Source organism: Gymnoscopelus braueri (genome assembly GCF_963280865.1).
Source record: "Gymnoscopelus braueri genome assembly, chromosome: 1".
NCBI lineage: Eukaryota > Metazoa > Chordata > Actinopteri > Myctophiformes > Myctophidae > Gymnoscopelus > Gymnoscopelus braueri.
This window is the reverse complement of record NC_137603.1, coordinates 977,707-987,706: the sequence shown is the minus strand read 5'-3', so window position 1 is coordinate 987,706 and position 10,000 is coordinate 977,707. Positions and strand designations below refer to the sequence as shown.

The 10,000-nt window shown below is 40.3% G+C and overlaps 1 protein-coding gene across 1 annotated transcript in view; it reads left to right on the top strand.

Annotated features, from left to right (window-relative positions):
• Positions 1–236, top strand: part of LOC308077702 (AP-2 complex subunit alpha-2-like) — a 58,517-nt gene extending 58,281 nt beyond the window's left edge. The window contains exon 18 of the mRNA XM_080418568.1: positions 1–236. This exon is cut by the window's left edge and continues 975 nt beyond it. The gene's annotated coding sequence lies outside the window, so the exon portion shown is untranslated.
• The last annotated feature ends 9,764 nt before the right edge of the window (positions 237–10,000 follow it).

Here is a 10,000-nt window from a genome sequence, read left to right as displayed (position 1 = left end):
CCTGGTAGGACGTAGCTTCATATCACCTGACAGGGGGGAGTTTCCCCGGTAGGACGTAGCTTCTTGTCACCTGACAGGGGGGAGTTTCCCCGGTAGGACGTAGCTTCTTGTCACCTGACAGGGAGGAGTTTCCCCGGTAGGACGTAGCTTCTTGTCACCTGACAGGGAGGAGTTTCCCCGGTAGGACGTAGCTTCTTATCACCTGACAGGGAGGAGTTTCCCCGGTAGGACGTAGCTTCTTGTCACCTGACAGGGAGGAGTTTCCCCGGTAGGACGTAGCTTCTTGTCACCTGACAGGGAGGAGTTTCCCCGGTAGGACGTAGCTTCTTATCACCTGACGGGGGAGTTTCCCCGGTAGGACGTAGCTTCTTGTCACCTGACAGGGAGGAGTTTCCCCGGTAGGACGTAGCTTCTTGTCACCTGACAGGGAGGAGTTTCCCCGGTAGGACGTAGCTTCTTATCACCTGACAGGGGGGAGTTTCCCTGGTAGGACGTAGCTTCTTATCACCTGACAGGGAGGAGTTTCCCCGGTAGGACGTAGCTTCTTATCACCTGACAGGGAGGAGTTTCCCCGGTAGGACGTAGCTTCTTGTCACCTGACAGGGAGGAGTTTCCCCGGTAGGACGTAGCTTCTTGTCACCTGACAGGGAGGAGTTTCCCCGGTAGGACGTAGCTTCTTATCACCTGACAGGGGGGAGTTTCCCTGGTAGGACGTAGCTTCTTATCACCTGACAGGGAGGAGTTTCCCCGGTAGGACGTAGCTTCTTCTCACCTGACAGGGAGGAGTTTCCCCGGTAGGACGTAGCTTCTTGTCACCTGACAGGGAGGAGTTTCCCCGGTAGGACGTAGCTTCTTGTCACCTGACAGGGAGGAGTTTCCCCGGTAGGACGTAGCTTCTTGTCACCTGACAGGGAGGAGTTTCCCCGGTAGGACGTAGCTTCTTATCACCTGACAGGGAGGAGTTTCCCCGGTAGGACGTAGCTTCTTATCACCTGACAGGAGAGAGTTTCCCCGGTAGGACGTAGCTTCTTATCACCTGACAGGGAGGAGTTTCCCCGGTATAGGACGTAGCGCGTGGAAGGAACACGTTATTCCAACCAGTTCCTTTCCCCTCCATCAGGCGCCTCGGCTGTCATAATACCCTCACAAAAACATGTAGTAATCCTGGTCTCTATACTGCCTTAGAGACCAGGATTACTACATGTTTTTGTGAGGGTATTAACTACCCTAGGAGAAATCTCCTTTTTTACTGTGCACACGTTTACCTTAACTCATTCACTGCCACTGACCAGTTCCCTCGTCAGATTGTGCCAAGTCCCAGCCTACCTATGACCAGTTTTCCACCAGATGGCACTGTTGTCTATCCTATGAATGATGCTTTTACTGCCTGATGACGACTAGACACAAGATTTTTAAAGCTTGTTTACTTCCTGTTTATTTCCTGTGGGGGAAATGTCTAGATCTCCGTTCCTCTTGCTTTACGGCAAAAACAAGCCTCATTCAGACGACCACAGCTGTTCAACGGATTACCGCGAGTGGATACATTGTTTCCCCCTATCCTACGAGACCCCCGTGTGTGTAATGATATGATCTCTGTGAGGACGGAGGTCATGGAGAATATTCCATGATTTTTTCAAAGGTAAAATTACTCTTTTTTGCTGGTAGTACCATCACACTATTACACTGGCAGTTAAAGAGTTAAACCAAACCACCACACACACACACACACACACACACACACACACACACACACACACACACACACACACACACACACACACACACACACTCTGTATGATACTTAGGGTTGCCAACCGTGCCTTGAAATAAGTAATGGCCTGATATGACACACACTGTGTCTCTTATATGTCAGGTAGTTGGTGACCCTAATGATAGTAACCTGGAGGCCTGTATGCTCTGTCTGTATTATTACTGAAACTTAGTTATGAGGGCTTTATTCTCAACCACATCATCTCATAATATGTGCCAATGAATGCCTTTAACTGTTGGATTGGTATCCATTCATCAACATGAACCACTTCCTTTTACACATGAAAAGACAAACCTTCATCCTGGTTGTTTTTCTTCCCGTCGAGCAGACGGCGTACTTTGTGTTTTTCTGTGTTTGTGTCGATGAGAGACATTTGACGTTTAGCTCAGCTAGCGTCATGAGTGTAAAACTGTTGATGTTACGGTACCCTTCAGTCTGTCTATCCATGGGACGACCCTCTGCCATGTTACCGTTACCGCTACTGGTACCGCTAGCGTTACCGCTAACGATACCGCTACTGTTACCGTTACCGTTACCGCAAGCGTTACCGCTAACGATACCGCTACTGTTACCGTTACTGTTACCGCTAGCGTTACCGCTACTGTTACCGCTAACGATACCGCTACTGTTACCGTTACTGTTACCGCTACTGTTACCGCTAGCGTTACCGCTAATGTTACCGCTAGCGTTACCGCTAATGATACCGCTACCGTTACCGTTACTGTTACCGTTACTGTTACTGTTCATGTACCAAATGTTTTAACCACTTTAAGGCCTTTATACTTTGTCTGTACAACAAACAGTGGAATTTAGATTCCACTGTATTGCTATTTTTGAAAATGTTGAACTTTTTCTCTGCCTACGTCAGTTATAAATAAGGCCATTTGTGTCACACAATGACACCATGCTGCCTTGTGTGGGTCTGACCACACCACTAGTCCTAGAGTAGCCCCGTCTGGGACCTCCTCCCCCTCCTAGAGTAGCCCCGCCTGGGACCTCCCTCTCCGTTGTACCTCCGGGACTCAGAGCAAACAGAGTACACATTCTAAGCTCTTTCTGAAGATGGTGTAAAATGTAAAGGTTGTCCTGGTATCCTGACCAGAAAGGAGGATATTTTCACCAAATGTTATTTTTTGTCATGGACACAATGAGTGGTCAATAATGACCCAAAACACATAGACCTAGCTCTATATGTGCCATAGACCATATTCACATGGTGGCCATTTTGGAATTTAACATTGAAAGTGCCACCCTGTTGCCGTGGCAACCGGGGTGGCACTTCATTGACTTAATAGCAACATGGCCGCTGTGTGAATATGGTCTATAGGCTCTATGACAATGATAATAGTTTAGCATTAAGAAAACCTGGAGACTAGGAACCAAATGGAACCAAAAAAGTACAGGAACCAAATGGACCCTTACAGGTCTGTAACTCTGAGAGTGTACACATGGAACCAAATGGACCCTTACAGGTCCGTAACTCTGAGAGTGTACACATGGAACCAAATGGACCCTTACAGGTCTGTAACTCTGAGAGTGTACACATGGAACCAAATGGACCCTTACAGGTCTGTAACTCTGAGAGTGTACAAACGAAACCAAATGCATTACCAAACTGAGGGTCCTTGAAATATAATGAATGTCGGGGAGCTACAGGAGAGGTGGAGTTCACAGATGGGACTTCAGTCCTACTGCCTCATGCCTTTATATGGGTGTGGGCGTTTTCTACAAGCTCACAGCCAATGATCTGTACTTAAAGGGCCAGACCACTTTGGTAGAGGTTTGGGTTGTGTAGTTATCTTGCCATAATGTAACTCCAAAGGTGGACAAGAAATCTAAAATAATTGCTCAATCGATTATAAATTGATAATTCAAAATATGCTCCTTGTTGACTTACATTGTACGGTGAAACAGATCTCAAAGTCACTCTTTTAGCACATAAACAGTTACAAAGTTGATTCAGACAATATAGAACATCCCCAAACCCAGTACTGTTTTTTAATATATAAAAATGTGAACTTCCTGTTGATTCTACCATATGAAGATCGGGAACCACTGATCCAGTCCGGCTTTTCTTCCTAATACAAATGGCAAAATCAACAGGAAGTTTATTAAAACAGTACTGGGTTTTGTGATGATCTATATTGTCTGGATCAATTTTGTTTACACCCGTTTATGTGCTAAAAGAGTGACTTTTAGAGCTGTTTCACTGTACAATGTAAGTCAATGAGGAGATTTTGAATTATCAATTTCTAATCACTGGAGCAATTATTTTAGATTTCTTGTCCACCTTTAGAGTTCCATCATGGCAAGATAACTACACAACCCACACCTTTACCACAGTGGTCTTGTCCTTTAACTCAACCTGTTACCAAGCTCACAGCTAGCAGACCTGTGACGCTAGCTTTCTGTTACACAACCACATGGTGGTTATTAATGGTGGAAGAAATGAACCATGATGTTTATTATGTTTCTGCTCACTAATGCTCACTATGAAGCCAAGTATACCATTTCTGTTTACTGTTTATTCTGTGTCTCAAGAGGAGAGCTTATGGAATACTTTGTTTCTGTTTCCCGGAACGTTGGCACGCTAGCAATATTGGCTTCAACACAAATATAAAAATGTAGTGACTGATTACTGTAAGTAACTAGGAGTGCAGTTTGTGAACTTAGCTCCTCTATTATATGTCTTTATGTTAATTAAGGCCTTTTCTGAGTGGTTTTGCCTTTTTTTATCAGTTGTATTGTGTTGTTTTGTAGCTTTTCATTGTATTTATTCTCTGTTATCCTTGTTTTAAGTATCTTTATCTTACCCTTTGATCTTTATGTGCTGTTTGAATTCTTATGGTTGTCATGCTGCTCTGTAAAGCACTTTGTAAACCTGGTTTGGAAAAGAGCTACAAATAAATACATTATCATTAAATATTATGAACATTGATACAGACACTGTCAACGTTAACTAGTGTTTCACCTGCCTTTTATTAAATATATGAACATTGATACAGACACTGTTAATGTTAACTAGTGCTTCATCTGTCTTTTATTAAATATATGAACATTGATACAGACACTGTTAATGTTAACTAGTGCTTCATCTACCTTTTATTAAATATATGAACATTGATACAGACACTGTTAATGTTAACTAGTGCTTCATCTGTCTTTTATTAAATATATGAACATTAATACAGACACTGTTAATGTTAACTAGTGCTTCATCTACCTTTTATTAAATATATGAACATTAATACAGACACTGTTAATGTTAACTAGTGCTTCATCTACCTTTTATTAAATATATGAAATGGACCCTTACAGGTCTGTAACTCTGAGCGTGTACACATGGAACCAAATGGACCCTTACAGGTCTGTTACTCTGAGAGTGTACACATGGAACCAAATGGACCCTTACAGGTCTGTTACTCTGAGAGTGTACACATGGAACCAAATGGACCCTTACAGGTTTGTAACTCTGAGAGTGTACACATGGAACCAAATGGACCCTTACAGGTCTGTAACTCTGAGAGTGTACACATGGAACCAAATGGACCCTTACAGGTCTATAACTCTGAGTACAACATGGTTTCATTTGTACACTCTTAAGAGTTATGGGGGCCTTTGATATTAAAGGACTAGACCACTGTGGTAGAGGTTAGGGTTGTGTAGTTACCTTGCCACGATGGAACTCCAGAGATGGACAAGAAATGTAAAATAATCGCTCCATCGATTAGAAATTGATCGTTCAAAATCAGTGGTGTAAAGTAACTAAGTACATTTACTTAAGTACTGTACTTAAGTAAAATTTGGAGGTATTTTTACTTCACCTGAGTATTTCCAATGTTCAGTACATTTACTGCTACTCCACTACATCTCAGAGGCAAATATTATACTTTTCCTCCACTACAATTATTTGAAAACTTTAGTTACTAGTTACTTTGTATATTTTTATTATTATTATAAAACACTCTATAACCACTTCAGCCCTTTATACATTTGAAAATAGCAGATCTAATCTAATAAAACAAGATTTGTGTTTTTAAAAGTATTAAAGATGCTTCAAATGTTTCTAAAATAACTGATCTATAAAGTATGAACTCATTTATCTGGGGACCCCCCCCCTGGAAACCCCATGAAGGACCCCTGACCCCACTTTGAGCAGCACTGCTCTAAATGAGCTGCCAGCCTGTTACAGTTAGCTAGCTACAGTAACAGAGCCTGTCCACCACTGCCCCCTTGTGGCCATTATGTGCCTTTGTGTCTTTCTCTGCTCTCTGGTTACACTTAGTGTTTGTTTGATTGATTGATTGATTAACTGATTGATTGATTGAATACTTTATTAACAGATTTGTAGGGCGTGTTCAGAAATAAGGCACACAGTTCTTTATTATCTTTATTTGGGACAAAACCCTCTGTAAATGATGCATTTACTGTATATTATACATTTCTCAGTTGCTAGTATTCTCCTTCACTTCAGTAAATTCTGTATTACTGCTAAAAGTGTTACCTTTGCTACTTGTCTTTTCTTAACTTATCATATTGTTTAGACAGTATTATATCTTGTAATAATAATAATAATAATAATAATAAGTATACATTTGTATTTGTAACACTTCATATCTGACACAAATCCCAAAGTGCTTCACGTCCAGAGGTGGAAAAAGTACTCACATTTTTTACTTCAGTGAAAGTATCAATACTGCAATGTAGAAGTACTCTGTTACCAGTAAAAGTCTGGAATTCTAAATTTACTTTAGTAAAAGTACAAATGTATCGGCATCAAAATATACTTAGAATACCAAAAGTAAAAGTACTCATTGTGCAGAATGTCCCGTTTCACAAGTTCAATATGTATAAAAAATAATATTTATAAGCTCATTGTGAGCTTGTAGATCGACTTTTTTCAAATGGCCAGAATGTATAGGGCTGCAGCGGTTGGAGTGTTTTGGAATAATAATCTAAATCTACAAAGTAACTACGGTATAGTAACTCAAGTTTTCTTGATTTAATGAAAACTTTGGAAATACTCCGGTAAAGTACAAAATTGTACTTAAGTACAGTACTTGAGTAAATGTACTTAGTTACTTTACACCATTGTACATGGCATAAAAAAAGAGATAATCCCCAACTATACACACCACTAAGAACAAGTTTAAAAACACACAAAGGCATCAATCAGTCCATCTATGTTCCTATAGTTAACACAGTGTGTGGAACAACATGTAACTGCTTGTACTTGTATCATTAGTGAGAGACAAAGAAACAACTTTGAATCTTTGAATTGAGCCTTAATGCTTTACTGGTAAAAATACAAAATAAAAGCCTGGAGATCGAGGCTACTTTACTGGTGACTAATCTCACCTGCAGTACTGACTTTGTCCACAGGAGGGCGACACAGACCGCAGAATGAGAACACACAGTGAGTCAGACACAGCTTCCACTATAAATAAACACTGTGTTGTTGACATACACATTGTTTAGAGTTTGTAAATGTATAAAAGAGTTGTCGATGTATGTTTTGTATCCGTTTAGAACATTTTAATTACATTATAAGTTGAGTTGATTAAATATGTGTCAGAATGAGTGATGAGTATAGGAGCCAAAACCACAAAGTGAGACAGATCTGTTAAACTCTCTCTCTCTCGCTCTCTCTCTCTCTCTCTCTCTCTCTCTCTCTCTCTCTCTCTCTCTCTCTCTCTCTCTCTCTCTCTCTCTCTCTCTCTCTCTCTCTCTCGCTCTCTCGCTCTCTCTCTCGCTCCACCTTAGTTCAAAACCAGGAAATGAAGTTGAAAGGGAAACATGGCAGCGTTTCAACCATAGAGACACTTTATTATAAGTGTAGAATAAATGCTACATTATATCCAGTCTTTTCTTTAAACCACTATGTGATACTTTAAAATGTGAAGCTGCATAATCAACAAGACATCCAACAACTTACACAAAACTACACAGCTGTTTGACCAGGTAAGACTTTTAACAGAAAACTATTGTTTATCAAACAACTGTAACAATATAAATGTTCATAACATTTTGAAAATAACCGATTTACAAGCTCACAACACGAGGGGACGTGAGCTTGTAGATCGACTATGTTCTGTGAAGAGATTTGGTGTAGAGGGAAAAAAGGGTGGACCTAGTACATAGCCCTGGGGACCGCCGACTGCCGTCAACTGACACGGTTGACATGTTGTCTGTCTGTCTGTCTCTCTCGCTCTCTCTCTCTCTTTCTCGCTCTCTGTTTCCACGTACCACACACACACACACACACACACACACCTTATGCAGGCTGTATAATGAATATGTAGTGTTGAGTGAATAAGGTGTTACCTTATGCAGGCTGTATAATGTATGTAGTGTTGAGTGAATAAGGTGTTACCTTATGCAGGCTGTATAATGAATATGTAGTGTTGAGTGAATAAGGTGTTACCTTATGCAGGCTGTATAATGTATGTAGTGTTGAGTGAATAAGGTGTTACCTTATGCAGGCTGTATAATGTGTGTAGTGTTGAGTGAATAAGGTGTTACCTTATGCAGGCTGTATAATGTATGTAGTGTTGAGTGAATAAGGTGTTACCTTATGCAGGCTGTATAATGTGTGTAGTGTTGAGTGAATAAGGTGTTACCTTATGCAGGCTGTATAATGTATGTAGTGTTGAGTGAATAAGGTGTTACCTTATGCAGGCTGTATAATGTGTGTAGTGTTGAGTGAATAAGGTGTTACCTTATGCAGGCTGTATAATGTGTGTAGTGTTGAGTGAATAAGGTGTTACCTTATGCAGGCTGTATAATGTGTGTAGTGTTGAGTGAATAAGGTGTTACCTTATGCAGGCTGTATAATGTGTGTAGTGTTGAGTGAATAAGGTGTTACCTTATGCAGGCTGTATAATGTATGTAGTGTTGAGTGAATAAGGTGTTACCTTATGCAGGCTGTATAATGTATGTAGTGTTGAGTGAATAAGGTGTTACCTTATGCAGGCTGTATAATGTGTGTAGTGTTGAGTGAATAAGGTGTTACCTTATGCAGGCTGTATAATGTGTGTAGTGTTGAGTGAATAAGGTGTTACCTTATGCAGGCTGTATAATGTGTGTAGTGTTGAGTGAATAAGGTGTTACCTTATGCAGGCTGTATAATGTGTGTAGTGTTGAGTGAATAAGGGCATCATTACCTTATGCAGGCCATATAATATATGTAGTGTTGAGTTAATAAGGGAGTTACCTTATGCAGGCTGTATCATGTATGTAGTGTTGAGTTAATAAGGGAGTTACCTTATGCAGGCTGTATCATGTATGTAGTGTTGAGTTAATAAGGGAGTTACCTTATGCAGGCTGTATCATGTATGTAGTGTTGAGTTAATAAGGGCATCATTACCTTATGCAGGCCATATAATATATGTAGTGTTGAGTGAATAAGGGAGTTACCCTATGCAGGCTGTATAATAATGTATGTAGTGTTGAGTTAATAAGGGAGTTACCTTATGCAGGCTGTATAATAATTAGGCCCGTAACGATACAGTAACTGCATCGATGCATCGTTTTGAATTTTCAACGATCTACTATATCGATATGCAAACAGCTAAATATCGTATCGTTTGACTTTGAATCGTATCGAATCGTTTTGCAATGCAAATAATCGTATCGAATCGTTCTGCAATGCAAATAATCAATTATATCAATACTAAGTACTTTTAAGAAGAAGAAAAGAGAAAGAGGGGTTTATATCCAGTATCCAGGTATTTATTTTTCACACAGAATTCTTGGGTAAATAAATAGTTACTATATCGATTTTAAATCATTGAATCGAATCGTATCGTTCTAAATTAACCTGTCCTGTATCGTTCATGTATCGTATCGACTAAATCGCTGAATCGAAACGTATCGTATCGTTCTAAATTAACCTGTATCGTTCATGTATCGTATCGACAACCAAGTATCGTGATACGTATCGAATCGTTGTTAAAACGTATCGTTACACCCCTAATAATAATGTATGTAGTGTTGAGTGAATAAGGGTGGTTACCATATGCAGGCTGTATAATGTGTTTGCAACTTTAAAATAACATCCCAATAACCCTTTATACTGACCGGGGTCCCCCAGGGCTCTATCCTTGACCCCTCTTCATCTCTTTGTTGCTCACCGTGAGCTTGTAGATCTGCTATTTTCCCAGAATGTTTTCCAGTTTTTGTTTGTTTGTTTGCTTTTTGCCAAATGTTCACCTATTATAACATGTCCGG